The sequence below is a fragment of the Triticum aestivum genome, chromosome 5B (genome assembly GCF_018294505.1).
Source record: "Triticum aestivum cultivar Chinese Spring chromosome 5B, IWGSC CS RefSeq v2.1, whole genome shotgun sequence".
In the NCBI taxonomy this organism is placed as follows: domain Eukaryota; kingdom Viridiplantae; phylum Streptophyta; class Magnoliopsida; order Poales; family Poaceae; genus Triticum; species Triticum aestivum.
The window spans coordinates 331,219,043-331,239,133 of record NC_057807.1 but is presented as its reverse complement, the minus strand read 5'-3'; positions in this window follow the sequence as shown (position 1 = coordinate 331,239,133).

The window sequence follows — 20,091 nt, the reverse complement described above, 5'->3', positions numbered from 1 at the left end:
GCAGTAAATTTTGGTGGGTGAAAGGCTGGCCGGAGTGTCGGATTTGTCGCCCCGCGTTTATATTTTCCGTTTCGGTGTGGCGTATCTTCAGAGAACACGTGCGATCTGATTCCCATTTTTGCTAGAGGATGATCTGTTATGTTGTACATATTTCTTTTCTTAAATGTCATTCCGTAATGTTTATTTTTTTCAAAAAAGGAGGGTTCACCCCAGCCTCTGCATCTGAACGATGCATACAACCAATATTATTAATAAGCAAAAGGTCCAACAAAAGTCTTCACGTCTCGACCAAAAAAATACAAAAAAGGCTCACGAAGAGCTAAGCAGTAATAAAAAAGCCATAACCGACTGACATAAAAAGATATGAGCACTACATGCCTATCCTATTACATAATCGTCATCCAAGCCGGTTGAAAATATTCCGTGCTACCGTCTCCCATCGGGTAGACCCAGTAACCAAATGTTTTCTGGCCTCCGTCGGAGTAAGTAGCGACCACATACGGATCAACGCAGTGGCTCTGAAGATAACCTGCAAAAAATGAATGTTTGTTGTTCTGTTAAAGACCAGATCATTTTTGCAGTTCTAGACTGCCCATAATAAAGCACATACTCCCACGCGAATGTGTCTCGCTGTATGGGTATCTATCCCATCAAGCCACGTCCCAAATAACGTGTTGATAGAATTCGGCGGAGTAATGTTAAAGATTATATGAACCGACCGCCACATAATTTTAGCCAGAGGACAATCAAGAAAGAAGTGCTTGATTGATTCATGTTGGTCGCAAAAGCTACATCTTGCAAATCCTGTCCAATTGCGCTTTGCCAAATTATCCTTTGTAAAAATAACTTGTTTATGCACAAACCACATAAACACTTTGATATTTCAAAGGTACTTTAACTTTCCAAACATGTTTCGATCTAGGAATCACGCTAGAGTTAATAACATCCAAATACATGGATTTAACCGAGAACTCTCCATTCTTAGTTAGTTTCCAGCACAATTGATCGGGTTGTTGAGACAACTGAATATCCATCAATCTTCTCACAAGATTGAGCCAGACTTCCCAACGGTTTCCCACTAGCATCCTCCGAAATTGAATATTGAGCGGAGTGGATTGTAGTACTGTGCTACTTCTTGAGCTTGAGTTGGTTTTTCTTGAATAGGAAAGGGTGATGTAGCACAGTAGCGTAAGTATTTCCCTCAGTTTTGAGAACCAATGTATCAATCCAGTAGGAGGCTCTTCATAAGTCTCACGCACCCACACAAACAAACAAAGAACTCGCAACTAACACAATAAAGGGGTTGTCAATCCCTTCACGGCCACTTGCGAAAGTGAGATCTGATAGAGATAATATGATAAGATAAATATATTTTTGGTATTTTATGATATAGATTGGAAAAATAAAGATGCAAATAAAAGTAGATTAAAAGCTTATATGATAAGAGATAGACCCGGGGGCCATAGGTTTCACTAGTGGCTTCTCTCAAGATAGCATAAGTATTACGGTGGGTGAACAAATTACTGTCGAGCAAATGATAGAAAAGCGAATAATTATGAGATTATCTAGGCATGATCATGTATATAGGCATCACGCCCGTAATCGCTTCGTGAACGACTCCACCGACCGTGTTCTCGTAACGCTTCCGCATCGCGATCTTCATGGGTATGAAGATACACTCCCCTCTCTCTCGTTGCTAGTCTCTCCATAGATTGATCTTGGTGATGCGTAGAAAATTTTGAATTTCTGCTACGTTCTCCAACAATAAAAGTGTAAACTAAAGCCCATAAAAATTCAAAACAGGTATATAACAGCATGGAACAATCAAAAAGTATAGATACGTTGGAGACATATCATACTGTTGCAACATATGCGTCTTTACGCTGAACAATGTTATACAAAGAAGGATATTGGAGTGTGAGGGGAGTCTCCCCCAGCCATGTATCCTCCCAGAACCTCGTAGCCGTACCGTTTCCAACTATGAACCTTGTCCTATTGAAAAAGAGTGGTTTAACTCTCATCAGTCCTTTCCAAAAAGGCGAATCTGTCGGCCTCACTATCACCTGGGACAGGGTTCTAGAGTGAAGGTATTTGTTTCGCAAGATCTGAGCCCAAGTGGCCTCCGTCTTGACAGAAAGCTTAAACAACCACTTGCTAAGGAGACATCTGTTCTTCACTTCCAGATTCTCAATACCTAGACCCCCCTTGGTATTTCGGTCTACAAATGATATCCCATTTAGCAAGTCTGTATTTTCGCTTCAGCTCATCACTCTGCCAGAAGAAGCGTGATCTATAAAAGTCAAGCCTCTTCCGGACTCCAACCGGTACCTCAAAAAAGGAGAGAAGAAACATGGGCATACTCGTGGGGACCGAATTAATAAGAATTAATCATCCTCCGTATGACACCAGCTTGCCTTTTCAGCAACTCAATTTCTTCTCAAAACGGTCCTCAATGCACTTCCATTCTCTGTTGGTCAACTTACGATGTTGAATTGGTATACCTAAATACGTGAAAGGTAGAGCCCCCAATTCACACCCGAACAATTGTTTGTACACATCTTGGTCATCATTAGCTCTCCCAAAACAGAACAGTTCGCTCTTATGAAAATTAATCTTTAACCCGGTCAATTGTTCGAATAAGCACAACACGAGCTTCAAGTTTCACGCTTTTGCAAAATCATGCTCCATGAAGATGATAGTATCATCGGCATACTACAGAATGGAGACCCCTCCGTCAACTAAATGCGGGATGAGGCCACCTACCTGACCCGCATCCTTAGCCCTTCCTATAAGAATTGTCAACATATGGACCACTATGTTGAAGAGGATAGGTGACATCGTATCTCCTTGCCTCAATCCTTTGTGTGTTTGGAAGTAGTGACCTATATCATCATTCAATTTAATCCCAACACTCCCTTTTTGCGTAAAAGAGTATACCTGGTGTCTCCAGGCCTGATCAAAACCTTTCATAAGCAATGCCTGTTGAAGGAAGGACCATTTAACCTTATCGTATGCTTTCTCAAAGTCCACTTTGAAAATAGCTCTGTCTAGTTTTTTCGTGTGGATTTCATGGAGCATTTTGCTACGTCTTGAGCTTGCGTTGGTTTTCCTTGAAGAGGAAAGGGTGATGTAGTACAGTAGCGTAAGTATTTCTCTCAGTTTTTGAGAACCAAGATATCAATCCAGTAGGAGGCTCCTCAAAAGTCCCACGCCCTACACAAACAAACAAAGAACTCGCAACCAACGCGATAAAGGGGTTGTAAATCCCTTCACGGCCACTTGCGAAAGTGAGATCTGATAGAGATAATATGATAAGATAAATATATTTTTGGTATTTTATGATATAGATTGGAAAAGTAAAGATGCAAATAAAAGTAGATTGAAAGCTTATATGATAAAAGATAGACCCCGGGGCCATAGGTTTCACTAGTGGCTTCTCTCGAGATAGCATAAGTATTACGGTGGGTGAACAAATTACTGTCGAGCAATTGATAGAAAAGCGAATAATTATGAGATTATCTAGGCATGATCATGTATATAGGCATCACGTTCATGACAAGTAGACCGACTCCTGCCTGCATCTACTACTATTACTCCACACATCGACCACTATCCAGCATGCATCTAGAATATTAAGTTCATAAGAACAGAGTAACACATTAAGAAAGATGACATGATGTAGAGGGATAAACTCGTGCAATATGATATAAACCCCATCTTTTTTTCCTCGATGGCAACAATACAATACGTGCCTTGCTGCCCCTGCTGTCACTGGGAAAGGACACCACAAGATTGAACCCAAAGCTAAGCACTCTCCCATTGCAAGAAAGATCAATCTAGTAGGCCAAACCAAACCGATAATTCGAAGAGACTTGCAAAGATAACCAATCATACATAAAAGAATTCAGAGGGGATTCAAATATTTCTCATAGATAAATTTGATCATAAACCCACAATTTATCGGATCTCGACAAACATACCGCAAAAAGAGTTACATCGAATAGATCTCCAAGAAGAGGAAGGAGAACTTTGTATTGAGATTCAAAGAGAGAGAAGAAGCCATCTAGCTAATAACTATGGACCCGAAGGTCTGTGGTAAACTACTCACAACTTATCGGAAGGGCTATGGTGTTGATGTAGAAGCCCTCCATGGTGGATTCCCCCTCCGGCAGAGCGCCGGCGACGGCTCCAAGATGGGATCTTGTGGATACAGAAGGTTACGATGGTGGAAATAGCTTTTCGTGGTCACCCTTGATGGTTTCGGGGTACGTGGGTAGATATAGGAGGAAGAAGTACGTCGGTGGACGCCCGAGGGGCCCATGAGATAGGGGGCGCACCCAGAGGGGGGGGGGGCGCCCTCCACCCTTGTGGCCGCCTCGGCAGCTTCTTGACTTGCACTCCAAGTCCTCTAGATCATGTTTGTTCCAAAAATCATGCTCCCGAAGGTTTCATTCTGTTTGGACTCCGTTTGATATTCCTTTTTCTTCGAAACACTGAAATAGGCAAAAAACAGCAACAGGGGCTGGGCCTTCGGTTAGTAGGTTAGTCCCAAAAATGATATAAAAGTGTAAAATAAAGCCCATAAACATCCAAAACAGGTAATATAATAGCATGGAACAATCAAAAATTATAGATACGTTGGATACATATCAAGCATCCCCAAGCTTAATTCCTGCTCGTCCTCGAGTAGGTAAATGATAAAAACAGAATTTTTGATGTGGAATGCTACCTAGCATATTTCTCAATGTATTTCTCTTTATTGTGGCATGAATGTTCAGATCCAAATGATTCAAAATAAAAGTTCATATTGACATAAGAAATAATAATACTTCAAGCATACTAATCAAAGCAATCATGTCTTCTCAAAATAACATGGCTAAAGAAAGTTTATCCCTACAAAAATCATATAGTTAGGCTATGCTTCATTTTCATCACACAAAATACTCCCATCAAGCACAACTCCGGTTTCAACCAAGCAATTGTTTCATACTTTAGCAATCTCAAACTTTTTTCAACTTTCACGCAATATATGAGCGTGAGCCATGGATATAGCACTATGGGTGGAATAGAATATAATGATGGGGATTGTGTGGAGAAGACAAAAAAGGAGAAAGTCTCACATTGACGAGGATAATCAATGGGCTATGGAGATGCCCATCAATTGATGTCAACATGAGGAGTAGGGATTGCCATGCAACGGATGCACTAGAGCTATAAATGTATGAAAGCTCAACAAAAGAAACTAAGTGGGTGTGCATCCAACTTGCTTGCTCACGAAGACCTAGGGCATTTGAGGAAGCCCATCGTAGGAATATACAAGCCAAGTTCTATAATGAAAAATTCCCACTAGTATATGAAAGTGACAACATATGAGACTCGCTATATGAAGAACATGGTGCTACTTTGAAGCACACGTGTGGAAAAAGATAGTAACATTGCCCCTTTTTTTGGCCTTTTTTTTGCCTTTCTTCTTTTTTTCTTTTTCTTTGGCCTTTCTTTTTCTTTTTATTTTTGGCCTTTCTTTTTTTCTTTAGGGACAATGCTCTAATAATGATGATCATCACACTTCTATATATTTACAACTCCTGCATTACAACTCGAAACTAGAACAAGATATGACTATATGAATGCCTCCGACGGTGTACCGGGATGGGCAATGAATCAAGAGTGACATGTATGAAAACTTATGCATGGTGGCTTTGCCAAAAATACGATGTCAACTACATGATCATGCAAGGCAATATGACAATAGTAATGTATGTCATGATGATAAACGGAACGGGGGAAAGTTGCATGGCAATATATCTCGAAATGGCTATGGAAATGCCATAAATAGGTAGGTATGGTGGCTGTTTTGAGGAAGATATAAGGAGGTTTACGTGTGATAGAGCATATTGTATCACGGGGTTTGGATGCACCGGCGAAGTTTGCACCAACTATCAAGGTGAGAAAGGGCAATGCACGGTACCGAAGAGGCTAGCAATGATGGAAAGATAAAAGTGTGTATAATCCATGGACTCAACATTAGTCAAAAGAACTCATATACTCATTGAAAAAATCTACAAGTCATCAAAAACCAAGCACTACACGCATGCTCCTAGGGGGAAGGTTGGTAGGAGTTAACCATCGCGCGCCCCCGACCTCCACACAAGGGAAGGCAATCAAAAGAGCACCCCATGCAATAAATGTGTTACACAACTTTTACCATACGTGCATGCTACGGGACTTGCCAACTTCAACACAAGCATTCTTTAAATTCATAATCACCCAACTAGCATGACTCTAATATCACTACCTCCATATCTCAAAACAATTATCAAGTATCAAATTGATCATAGCATCCAATTCACTTCTATGATAGTTTTTATTATACCCAACTTGGATGCCTACCATTCTAGGACCAATTTATAACCATAGCAAATACCATGCTATTCTAAGAGACTCTCAAAATAATATAAGTGAAGCATGAGAGATCAATGATTTCTTCAAAATTAAGCCACCGCCGTGCTCTAAAAGATATAAGTGAAGCACTAGAACAAAAATTATCTAGCTCAAAAGATATAAGTGAAGCACATAAAGTATTCTAACAAATTCCAATCATGTGGGCTTCTCCCAAAAGGTGTGTACAACAAGGGGTAAACTAAAAAGCAAATACTAATATCATACACGACGCTCCAATCAAAACACATATCATGTGGCAATAAAAATATAGCTCCAAGTAAAGTTACCAATGAACGAAGACGAAAGAGGGGATGCCTTCCCGGGGCATCCCCAAGATTAGGATTTTGGCTATTCTTGAATATCTTGGGGTGCCATGGGCATCCCCAAGCTTAGGCTCTTGCCACTCCTTATTCCATAGTCCATCAAATCTTTACCCAAAACTTGAAAACTTCACAACACAAAACTCAACAGAAAATCTCATAAGCTCCATTAGTGAAAGAAAGAAAAACCACCACATAAGGTACTGTGATGAACTCATTATTTATTTATATTGCTGTTAAAACTACTGTATTCCAAGTTCTCTATGGTTCATACCCTTGCATAATAGCCATAGATGCATCAAAATAAGCAAACAACACACGAAAGGCAGAATATGTCAAAAACAGAACAGTCTGTAGCAATCTGTAACTTTCGTATACTTCTGGAACTCCAAGAATCTTACCAAAATAGAACGTATTAGGAAATTTGTCTATTCATCTACAGCAAAAAGAATCAACGAAAAATCACGTTTCTGTGATTTACTAAATTTTGTCTCGTGAGCACAAAGTTTCTGTTTTTCAGCAGAATCAAATTAACTATCACCATAGGTTATCCTATAGGTTCTACTTGGCACAAACACTAAATAAAACATGAAAACACATCTAAACAGAAGGTAGATGCAAAATTTATTACTAAACAGGAACAAAAACAAAAAACACATAGAAAATTGGTTTGCCTCCCATTTAGCGCTATCGTTTAACGCCCCTAGCTAGGCATTGATAATTTTGATGGTGCTCACATGAAAGACAAGAATTGAAGCACAAAGAGAGCATCATAAAACTCATGACAAACACATCTAAGTCTAACATACTTCCTATGCATAGGCATCTTATAGGCAAACAAATTATCAAGGCAAGCAAAAACTAGCATATGCAAGGAAGAAGAAAGAAACAATAGCAATCTCAACATGACGAGAGGTAATTTAGTAAGATAAAAATTTCTACGACCATATTTTCCTCTCTCATAATAATTACATGTAGGATCATAGGCAAATTCAACAATATAACTATCACAAAACATATTCTTAACATGATCCACATGCATGCAAAGTTGACACTCTTCCAAGGTAGTGGGATTAACATTACTAAAGTCATGACCTCTCCAAACCCACTTTTATCAAAAATATCATAAGATTGAACATACTCCAAATATGTGGGATCTAAAGTTGATACTCTTCCAAACCCACTTTCAGTATTATTGCAAACACTGTTATCAATCTCATATTGATCATGGAGCTTAAATAAATTTTCAAGATCATAAGAAGAATCACCCTAATCATGATCATTGGAACTAGTAGTAGACATAGCAAAACTAGCATCCCCAAGCTTAGGGTTTTGCATATTATTAGCATAATTGACATCAAGAGAATTTATAGAAAAATCATTGTAATCATTCTTTTAATTGAAGTAACTACCAAGTATGGGTGCAATAGCAACGATCTCATGTTTAACATAAGGAACTATAGCAAATTCATCTTCATAAATATTGGCATCATGGCCACAGGAATAGCAAGCATCATGTTCACCAAGGGATATTTCAATCAAATCATCGGAATCGTTATCTATAGATTCATGCATATCATTATTTTCTTCCGAAGCAACATTCATTCTCTCAATGAATTCTTTGACATAGACATTAGTAGCATAGTTTTCATAGCAATATTTAAGTATGTCAAAATTTTCAGATTCGTAGAGAGTAACATCATACTTTTCAAACAAAGAAGCAATTTCATAAGCACCCTTAAAAGCAACAAATTCTTCAGTTTGTTCGATATCATAGTAACTGTAAACACCCTTTGCATAAGAAGATATGATTTCATTTTCATTAAACTCACATAGGTAGGGAAGGTGTTTTTTAGGGTTCTTAGAGCAACAAGTCAAAACACAAATTTCACAAAGATTCCAAGCATAACACATCAATCTGTTTATTTGATCCCATAAGAGTCTCCCTTTTTCAGACAAACGGTGACGCACAAAATGAGCATGCTCATCCAAAGATTTCCCATCAACTAGGCTAGTTGGGGTTTCAGCACGAGCGCATAAGGATCGAAGATGATCAAAGTAGAACACTTTAAGTGGATCCATATCAATAGATTTTTAGCAAGCAAAGATGCAAGCACATAGAAGGCACATGGAGACACAAGCAAACAAAAAGGCAAGCGAAAGAGAGAGGAAATTGGGAAAGAGAGGGCAAATAAAACGGCAAGGGTGAAGTGGGGGAGAGGAAAACGAGAGGCAAATGGAAAATAATGTAAATGCGAGGGAGATGAGTTTGTGATGGGTACTTGTATGTCTTGACTTGAGCGAAGACCTCCCCGGCAACGGTGCCAGAAATCCTTCTTGCTACATCTTGAGCTTGCGTTGGTTTTCCTTGAAGAGGAAAGGGTGATGTGGCACAATAGCGTAAGTATTTCCCTCAGTTTTTGAGAACCAAGGTATAAATCCAGTAGGAGGCTCCTCAAAAGTCCCACGCACCTACACAAACAAACAAAGATCTCGCAACCAACGCGATAAAGGGGTTGTCAATCCCTTCACGGCCACTTGCGAAAGTGAGATCTGATAGAGATAATATGATAAGATAAATATATTTTTGGTATTTTATAATATAGATTGGAAAAGTAAAGATGCAAATAAAAGTAGATTGAAAGCTTATACGATAAAATATAGACCCGGGGGCCATAGGTTTCACTAGTGGCTTCTCTCGAGATAGCATAAGTATTATGGTGGGTGAACAAATTACTGTCGAGCAATTGATAGAAAAGCGAATAATTATGAGATTATCTAGGCATGATCATGTATATAGGCATCACGTCCGTGACAAGTAGACCGACTCCTGCCTGCATCTACTACTATTACTCCACACATCGACCACTATCCAGCATGCATCTAGAGTATTAAGTTCATAAGAACAGAGTAACGCATTAAGAAAGATGACATGATGTAGAGGGATAAACTCATGCAATATGATATAAACCCCATCTTTTTATCCTTGATGGCAACAATACAATACGTGCCTTGCTGCCCCTGCTGTCACTGGGAAAGGACACCGCAAGATTGAACCCAAAGCTAAGCACTTCTCCCATTGCAAGAAAGATCAATCTAGTAGGCCAAACCAAACCGATAATTCGAAGAGACTTGCAAAGATAACCAATCATACATAAAAGAATTCAGAGGAGATTCAAATATTTCTCATAGATAAACTTGATCATAAACCCACAATTCATCGGATCTCGAAAACACACTGCAAAAAGAGTTACATCGAATAGATCTCCAAGAAGAGGAAGGAGAACTTTGTATTGAGATTCAAAGAGAGAGAAGAAGCCATCTAGCTAATAACTATGGACCCGAAGGTCTGTGGTAAACTACTCACAACTCATCGGAAGGGCTATGGTGTTGATGTAGAAGCACTTCATGGTGGATTCCCCCTCTGGTAGAGCGCCGACGACGGCTCCAAGATGGGATCTCGCGGATACAAAAGGTTACGATGGTGGAAATAGCTTTTCATGGTCGCCCTTGATGGTTTCGGGGTACGTGGGTATATATAGGAGGAAGAAGTACGTCGGTGGACGCTCGAGGGGCCCACGAGATAGGGGCGCACCCAGAGGGGGGGGGCACCCTCCACCCTTGTGGCCGCCTCGGCAGCTTCTTGACTTGCACTCCAAGTCCTCTGGATCACGTTTGTTCCAAAAATCACGCTCCCAAAGGTTTCATTCCGTTTGGACTCCGTTTGATATTCCTTTTCTTCGAAACACTGAAATAGGCAAAAAAAACAGCAATACGGGCTGGGCTTTCGGTTAGTAGGTTAGCCCCAAAAATGATATAAAAGTGTAAAATAAAGCCCATAAACATCCAAAACAGGTAATATAATAGCATGGAACAATCAAAAATTATAGATACGTTGGAGACATATCACGTTTCATGCAGGACGGAAACCCCTTCTAGGATGTTTCTGTCCGGCATGAAAGCGGTTTGGGACGGCTGCACCACAGAGTGCGCAATTTGCGTAAGACTATTAGTCCCAACCTTAGTGAAAATTTTGAAATTTACATTAAGAAGATAGATAGGCCTGAACTGCTCAATACGAACGACCTCTGTATTCTTAGGGAGTAGCGTTATCGTTACAAAATTAAGTTGAAACAACTGAAGCTGTGCAGAGAAAAGATCATGGAACATCGAAAGCAAATCCCCTTTGATACTATGCCAGCATTTTTTTATAAAACTCCGTCGGAAAACCATCCGGCGCTGGAGCCTTATTGTCTTTCATTTGTGAAATGGCCTCAAACACCTCTTTCTCTGTAAATGGGGTAGTCCAAATCTCATTCTCGTCTGGCGCAAGTTGAGGGGCATCCTCAACCCTGGACTCATCTAAGAACACAAAGTTATCCCGCGGAGGCCCAAATAGCTTCTTATAGTAATTGGTTATATAAACTTTTAGACTTTCTTATCCTAAAATCGTCCCCTCGTCCTGCTCGAGCTGAAATATCCTCTTCTTGCGGTGCTTACCATTTGCAATCATATGAAAGAACTGAGTGTTATCATCCCCTTGGACGATTTTGCGAACCTTAGCTCGCGATGCCCACTTCAATTCCTCCTCTCGAAGAAGTTATTTCAGTCTCAACTCCGCCTCCACCTTAGTTTCTAGGTCTCTGGTATCTAAAATAGCGGACTCGGCTTTTAAGTCTAGGGATTGAATAAGTAGAAGGAGCCTTTCCTTCTCAGCCTTATAAATCCCATGCGTATGTTTAGCCCATCCACGAAGGAATCTTCGGAGATGCCTAATCTTATTCTGCCATCTTTCAACAGGAGACCTTCCTCCTGAATTTCTAGCCCATTCTCTAGCTATCAGATCGAGGAGCCCCTCTCTCTCAAACCACGATAATTCGAAAGAAAAGGTGTTCTTATTTCCCACATGGGTAGGATCACCAGAGTCAACAAGCAACGAGGTGTGATCCGAAATAGCGCGAGATAATGCCTGGACCGTTACGAGAGGGAACTTCTGTTCCAATTCGACGCTAGCGAGGACACGGTCCAGCTTTTCAAAAGTCGGATTTGGTAACAAATTGGACCAAGTGAATTTCCTACTAGACAACTCTATCTCTCTAAGATCCAAGCTTTTGATTATAGTATTGAACATAAACGACCATCTGCCGTCAAAATTCTCATTATTCTTTTCCTGCCTTCTTCGAATAATGTTGAAATCGCCCCCAACGAGGATTGGTTGTTGTTCGCTACCGCAAATGCGGACAAGATCGGCCAAAAAATCTGGTTTGAGTTTGGGCTGCGCGGCACCATATACCGCCACCAAAGCCTAATTAAACCCATCAACCTTTGATCTGACCCAAAACTTAACCGCAAAATCTCCCATGACCACACTCCGAACTTCCAATAGTCACACTTAACCCCGAGTAGGATCCCACCGAACCTTTCTCTTGGAGGTAGGCAGTGCCATTCCAAGTCGATACCACCCGATAACATGCTGACAAATTGTGGGGTGAAATTGTCCCTTCCAGTTTCGGACAGTGCAATAAAATCCAACTGATTTTCAATAGAAGCTTCCGCTAGAAACCTTCTTTTAGCCAAGTCTTTAAGACCTCTGCTATTCCAAAAGATTCCTCTCATATTTCATCATGAGTTTTTTTAGAGGTACGGATCCTAGCACTTCTATGCACAGCCGAAACAGTATAAACCTTTCGTTTCCATTTCCTCTTAGGCTTGTTCTGATCCTCCCGCCGGTCCTTAGAACCGGGCTTTGGGGAATTAGCCTCCGGAACATCAACATGGCTCGAGGCCTTAGGGGACCCGAATCCCTCATCTTCCTCTGTCTCAGGAAGTGAAGGGCAAGATCCGCACAAAAACTATCAAGAGCCCTGACTCCCAACGCATCTATGTCAGCATCATTCATGGGTTTAACAACTGCTATGTTACGAATCATTTCCAAAGCGCGCTCCGCTTCGAGATCAAGAATATCATTAACTGATTTAGTGATTTCACTACCATTACTACCTAGTGAAACCCCTAATTGATTTGCATTGTGAACAATCTCATCATTGGAAAAACGTAAAATGGAATTAGATGTATTGACTGACATACCATTAGTAACCTCAATGTCACGGAGCTTGGCCGCCCACATAGCGCACCTTAGCTGCATGTCATCCACATCCGGCTGCTCCTGGAGACGACCGCTCATCCGCCGCCCCTCAGAAACCAGATCCGGTATACCTCCATAAGCAATGACCTCCTCCCGCGTGTCCCTGTTTGGGGTTGGACCTGCTGCCCGACCCCCGACAGAGCTCGAATGAACTGGAACAGCCGAAAAGTCACCAAGAGTCCTCGAAGCCTCCTGTGGCATTGGCCGATGCCCAGATCCCGAAGACGCCACGGGAACCCTACCAACCACGGGCGCCGCTGTAGCACCTAAAACAGGTGAAGCCGCTGCATGTCATGACGAAGCGATGAATGGTGAGCAGGGCCCTTGGCCGCCAGGCCCAGCCGACCCTCCCACCAGGGTTGCCGTCGCCGGTGACGGCGCCACCGGAGGCGTCGGAGGATGCATCGTCTGAGGGGTAGAAAGGAGTGCGCATGCCTCCTTCCTGCATGCTCCTCTGAGGACCGCCGGTCCCCCTCAAGAACTGTTGGCCGTAGATCCTTCCTTGGGCCCCTCAGCGTAGATGAAGAAATCGAGGAGGAGGGCCGGACCACCTGTCCGCCACCTCCCGCCGTGGCGTCCAAAGCAGCCGCCCCCTCCAGCCTATGCAACGGAGGTGAAGAGGGGGCAATGGCCACCTCCTGTCCACCAACTCCACCCTGTCCATCCAGCAGTATCAAAGACTCACACTCCACAACCACCGGCGGAAGATGTTCCGACGGGTCGTCCAAGTCAACTCAATCACTCCAAAGACGAGGAGGCGCGGAGAAAGCCCCCAAGGATCCAAGCTGCAACATGTTGGTCGGAGCAGACACCGGGGACTTCTCATTAGCAGTCTCTCCTGCTTTAGACGAAGTAGAAGGTCCACTAGCCTTATCACCATTGGTGTGCGCACTATCATCCTGGTTCCCGGAGGCACCTCCACCCTCAGAAGTATTCATACGATGAACCTTCTCAAAGTCCTGAAACAAGTTAGGATCCTCATACTCGACATCCAACAAATACATGATGCCCTCATGAGTCCATCTTACCACATCCGGCAAGAACTTAATGTTAGCAACACTAACAAGCAAACGTGCCACCCCATGAGCGCATGTGAAGGGCATATCCACCTGTTCCGTCTTGCCAAACAGGGATCCCAGGCTCCATGTGACCAGGAAATTATCCAGGGGTTCAGATGGCGCCCCCGAGAAATGGAGCCAAATCTGAGTCAATGGCATACCCTGAGGCTCCTTCTTTTTCCACTCATCAAACTACAACACAAAACTTGTACCAGTGACTCTACACATGCCAAATTTGAGGATTCTCAACTGATCCTCTTTAGAAGGAAACTCCACTTTGTAGGTCTGATCTGTTAACTTCAGCAAAGACCACTGAAAATTACCTGGTGCCAACTCCCGTAACTGCTGAATAATTTGATCTTCAGTTAGAGGTCCATGAACCACCTTCACCACACCTGGGAAGGAAGTTTCAATCATGGGTGTCACCAGTGCCACGTATGGCGACTCGAAGAACATCAATTCTTGGCAACATACCCCATAGATGTTAACCGTAGGCTCGGGCCCTAAAAGAAGTGGACACTCAACCGCCATATGCTTCGGTTTCCGACATAAATCACATAACTCAACAGTGCACTCAGCCATAAAGTGCCCTGGTTCACCCCAACGAAAACATGCCAATTTTTTCTTCGTAATCGCCCACTTGGACGGTTTGTAAGCCTCAGACTTTTCCGTACCTTTGTGAGATGTAGCATCACCAGGCTGAATGGGCTCCGGCACCGTCACTTCTGCCAAGGCATGAACTGTCTCCACCGCAACCTGATGCAGAACTGAACCATCGGTGGGCACCTCCTCAAGGTTCGTCACTGAATCTGTAGCAGCGGGCAAATGGCGTGGAGGAGGACGCCGGTAGCTGCCATGACCTCCGAGGAAGTGGGCCAGAATGACCGGTTATTAGGGCCAACCGCACCCTCCACAAAGTTTCTCGGCGGCCGTTGAAAACCTCTATCGGTAGCCCCGTGATCTGTCCAAGCATAGTCGCGCTCACCTCCGGTAGACGATGAACCTCGATGAAGACCTTCTCCGTATGCATTAAAACCATCGTCACCCCACTGACCACGAGAAGGATTGAGGTTGTCTCCCGCGAAACCGCCCGTACCGCGGCCAACTGCACCATGATCAGAACCACCTCGCCCACCAGCCATCTGCCTAGGCCAAGGGCGATGCGGCGGCGCAGCCCTGGCAGGAGGCACCGTGGGCCGCGCGGGCACCGGCACGACCGAACCCACAGCCTGTGCCGGAGCAGCTCCAGCAGCCCCCGAAGCCGTCTTCGCCACAGGCATGGCCTTCGCCGGTGGCGGAGTCCTAGGCGGCATCACGTTCCCGCGAACCGCCGACGCAGCGAACACGCCGGATGGGCCAGGAATCTTCTTCGCGCGCCCAACAGAAACAGCAGGGAGGAAACGAACGTGCATGTGGTGGCTCCCGATCTGATACCTCCTCATGCACGTCTGCCCCCTCAGGTAGATCGCACGAAACTGGTTTTGCCTGGGCCACAAGCCCCGCTAATCCCGACCCACAGTCAGACATCTCGCCCTGGCCCGACGGCCCAAGCGCAGGCACACCCACACAGCGGCCCGCCGCTTCCAGCCCATCTGAGCCTAGCAAAAATTTCGAACGCGTGATCCGCTCCGCCCGGATCACGCTCGATCGGTCGACCGCGGCGCCGGCGCCTGCGCCGCCGATGGCCGCCGTTTCTTCTTCCTCATCACTACCTTCCACGACCCTTTCGGAATGAAATCTGACAAGATCGGTTTTGGAAGACACACCTTAGGAAGAGACCCTTCCAAGGCCGGATCACCGTGGCCGCCGTCCATCGATGAACATGCGTCGGACAATCTCGATCTTGTCCTCTGCCCGCAAGCCTCGCCTCGCCGGACCGTCGGTAGGAATCGCCATGTCCATAAGCAGTGCCACCTCTTCCTCAGGATATCCCACCCGCAGGGCTTTGCAAATCGTGTCAGATGGGGTAGGGGACGGCACACCCGCAGACCCGCCGTTGGAGCCGCCGGTGCCATCCTCGGCCAGCGCCCAAAACACCCCCCCCCCCGTGCCTCCTCCCACCAGCGGGGGTATGATACGTCCATTTTGCATCATGCTTTCATATTGACATTTATTGCATTATGGGCTGTTATTACATGATATATTACAATACTTATGCCTATTCTCTCTTATTTTACAAGGTTTACATGAAGAGGGAGAATGCCGGCAGCTAGGATTCTGGGCTGGAAAAGGAGCAAATATTAGAGACCTATTCTGCACAGCTCCAAACGTCCTGAAACTCCATGAAAGTCATTTTTGGAATTAATAAAAATACTGGCGAAGGAATCAGCATCAGGGGGCCCACACCCTGTCCATGAGGGTGGGGGGCGCGCCCACCCCCTAGGGCGCGCCCCCTGCCTCGTGGGCCCGCTGACAGCCCGCCGGTGGCCATCTTCTTCTATATGAAGTCTTTTACCCTGGAAAAAAATCAGAGGCAAGCTTATGGACGAAACTCCGCCGCCACGAGGCGGAACCTTGGCGGAACCAATCTAGGGCTCCGGCGGAGCTGTTCTACCGGGGAAACTTCCCTCTGGGAGGGGGAAATCATCACCATCATCATCACCAAAGATCCTCTCATCGGGAGGGGGTCAATCTCCATCAACATCTTCACCAGCACCATCTCCTCTCAAACCCTAGTTCATCTCTTGTATCCAATCTTTGTACCAAAACCTCAGATTGGTACCCGTGGGTTGCTAGTAGTGTTGATTACTCCTTGTAGTTCATGCTAGTTGGTTTATTTGGTGGAAGATCATACGTTCAGATCCTTAATGCATATCAATACCCCTCTGATTATGAACATGAATATGATTTGTGAGTAGTTACATTTGTTCCTGAGGACATGGGAGAAGTCCTGCTATAAGTTGTCATGTGAATTTGGTATTCATTCGATATTTTGATAAGATGTATGTTGTCTATCCTCTAGTGGTGTTATGTGAACGTCGACTACATGACACTTCATGATTATTTGGGCCTAGAGGAAGGCATTGGGAAGTAATAAGTAGATGATAGGTTGCTAGAGTGACAGAAGCTTAAACCCTAGTTTATGTGTTGCTTCGTAAGGGGTTGATTTGGATCCATATGTTTCATGCTATGGTTAGGTTTACCTTAATACTTCTTTTGTAGTTGCAGATGCTTGCAATACAGGTTAATCATAAGTAGGATGCTTGTCCAAGAAAGGGTAGTACCCAAGTACCAGTCCACCCACATATCAAATTATCAAAGTAATGAACGCGAATCATATGAGCGTGATGAAAACTAGCTTGACGATAATTCCCATGTGTCCTCGGGAGCGCTTTCCTCATATAAGAACTTGTCCAGGCTTGTCCTTTGCTACAAAAAGGATTGGGCCACCTTGCTGCACCTTATTTACTTTTATTACTTGTTACCAAGTACAAATTACCTTATCACAAAACTATCTATTACCGGTAATTTCAGTGCTTGCAGAGAAAACCTTACTGAAAACCGCTTGTCATTTCCTTCTATTCCTCATTGGGTTCGACACTCTTACTTATCGAAAGGACTATGATAGATCCCCTACACTTGTGGGTCATCAAGACTCTTTTCTGGCGCCGTTGCCGAGGAGTGAAGCGCCTTTGGTAAGTGGAACTTGGTAAGGAAAAATTTATATAGTGTGCTGAAATTTACTGTCACTTGTTACTATGGAAACTAATCCTTTGAGGGGCTTGTTCGGGGTATCTTCACCCTGACCAGTAGAGCAAAGAGTTTCTCCTCAACCTACTGAACCTACTGAAAGTGTTTACTTTGAAATTCCTTCAGGTATGGTAGAGAAACTGCTAGCTAATCCTTTTACAGGAGATGGAACATTACGTCCCGACTTGCATCTAATCTATGTAGATGAAGTTTGTGGATTATTTAAGTTTGCAGGTTTGCCTGAGGATGCTATTAAGAAGAAGGTTTTCCCTTTATCTTTGAAGGGAGACGCATTGACATGGTATAGGCTATGTGATGACATGGGATCTTGGGACTATAAACGATATAAATTGGAATTTCACCAGAAGTTCTATCCTATGAATCTTGTTCATCGTGATTGTAATTATATATATAATTTTTGGCCTCGCAAAGGATAAAGCATCGTTCAAGCTTGGGTGAGGCTTAAGTCAATGTTATATTCATGCCCCAATCATGAGCTCTCAAGAGAAATCATAAGCTTGGGTGAGGCTTAAGTCAAAAATTTTATGCTCGGCTTTCTCTCAACAATCGCACCATGCTCGATACTTCTTGTGTTGGGTCTTTTATGATGAAGACTATTGAATTCAAGTGGGATTTATTGGAGAGAATTAAACGCAACTCTGAAGATTGGGATTTCGACGATGGTAAGGAGTCAGGTATGACACCTAAGTTTGATTGTGTTAAATCTTTTATGGATACCAATGTCTTCTGTGAATTTAGCACTAAATATGGACTTGACTCTAATATAGTAGCTTCTTTCTGTGAATCATTTGCTACTCATGTTGATCTCCCTAAGGAGAAGTGGTTTAAATATAATCCTCCCACTGAAGTAAAAGTAGTTGGACCTATTACAGTTGAAGAAAAGACTATCACTTATCATGATCCTATTGTTCCTTCCACTTATATTGAGAAACCACCCTTCCCTGTTAGGATAAAGGATCATGCTAAAGCTTCGACTGTGGTTCGTAAGAGTAATACTAAAACATATACACCACCTAAGCAAATTAAAATTGAACCTAGTATTGCTGTGGTTAAAGATCTCTTGGCTGATAATATTGATGGGCATGTTATTTATTTCTGTGATGAAGCTGCTAGAATTGCTAGACCTGATGCTAAGAAACATAGACCTGTAGTAGGCATGCCTGTTATTTCTGTTAAGATAGGAGATCATTGTTATCATGGCTTATGCGATATGGGTGCTAGTGCCAGTGCAATACCTTATTCCTTATATCAAGAAATTATGCATGATATTGCACCTGCTGAGGTAGAAGAAATTGATGTTACAATTAAGCTTGCCAATAGAGATACTATTTCACCAATTGGGATTGTTAGAGATGTTGAAGTTTTGTGTGGGAAAGTTAAATAACCTGCTGATTTTCTTATTCTTGGTTCCCCACAAAATGACTTTTGTCCCATTATATTTGGTAGACCCTTCTTGAATACTGTTAATGCTAAGATAAACTGCGAAAAATATATTGTTACAATTGGTTTGGATGATATGACTCATGAGTTTAATTTTGCTAAATTTCGTAGACAACCCCATGATAAAGAATTGCCTAGTAAGGATGAAATTATTGGTCTTGCTTCTATTGTTGTGCTTCCTAATGATCCTTTATAACAATACTTGCTAGACCATGAAAATGATATGTTTATGAATGAAAGACGGGATAGATGAAGTATTCTTTAAACAGGGACCCATTTTGAAACACAACTTACCTGTTGAAATCCTAGGGGCTCCTCCACTAGTAAGGATGAAATTATTGGTCTTGCTTCTATTGTTGTGCTTCCTAATGACCCTTTATAACAATACTTGCTAGACCATGAAAATGATATGTTTATGAATGAAAGAAGGGATAGATGAAGTATTCTTTAAATAGGGACCTATTTTGAAATACAACTTACCTGTTGAAATCCTAGGGGCTCCTCCACTACCCAAGGGTGATCCCGTGTTTGAGCTTAAACCATTACCTGATACTTTTAAATATGCTTATCTCGATGAAAATAAGATACATCCTGTTATTATTAGTGCTAACCTTTCAGAGCAGGAAGAGGAAATATTATTGAAAACTCCGAAGAAACACCGTGCTGCTATTGGATATACTCTTGATGATCTTAAGGGCATTAGTCCCACTCTATGCCAACACAAAATAAAATTGGAGGAAGATGCCAAACCAGTTATTGATCACCAACGACGGTTAAATCCTAAGATGAAGGAAGTGGTAAGAAAGGAAATACTAGAGCTCCTAGAGGTAGATATAATTTATCCCGTTGCTGATAGTAAGTGGGTAAGTCATGTTCATTGTGTCCCGAAGAAGGGAGGTGTTACTGTTGTTCCTAATGATAAAGATGAATTGATCCCGCAAAGAATTATTACAGGTTATAGGATGGCAATTGATTT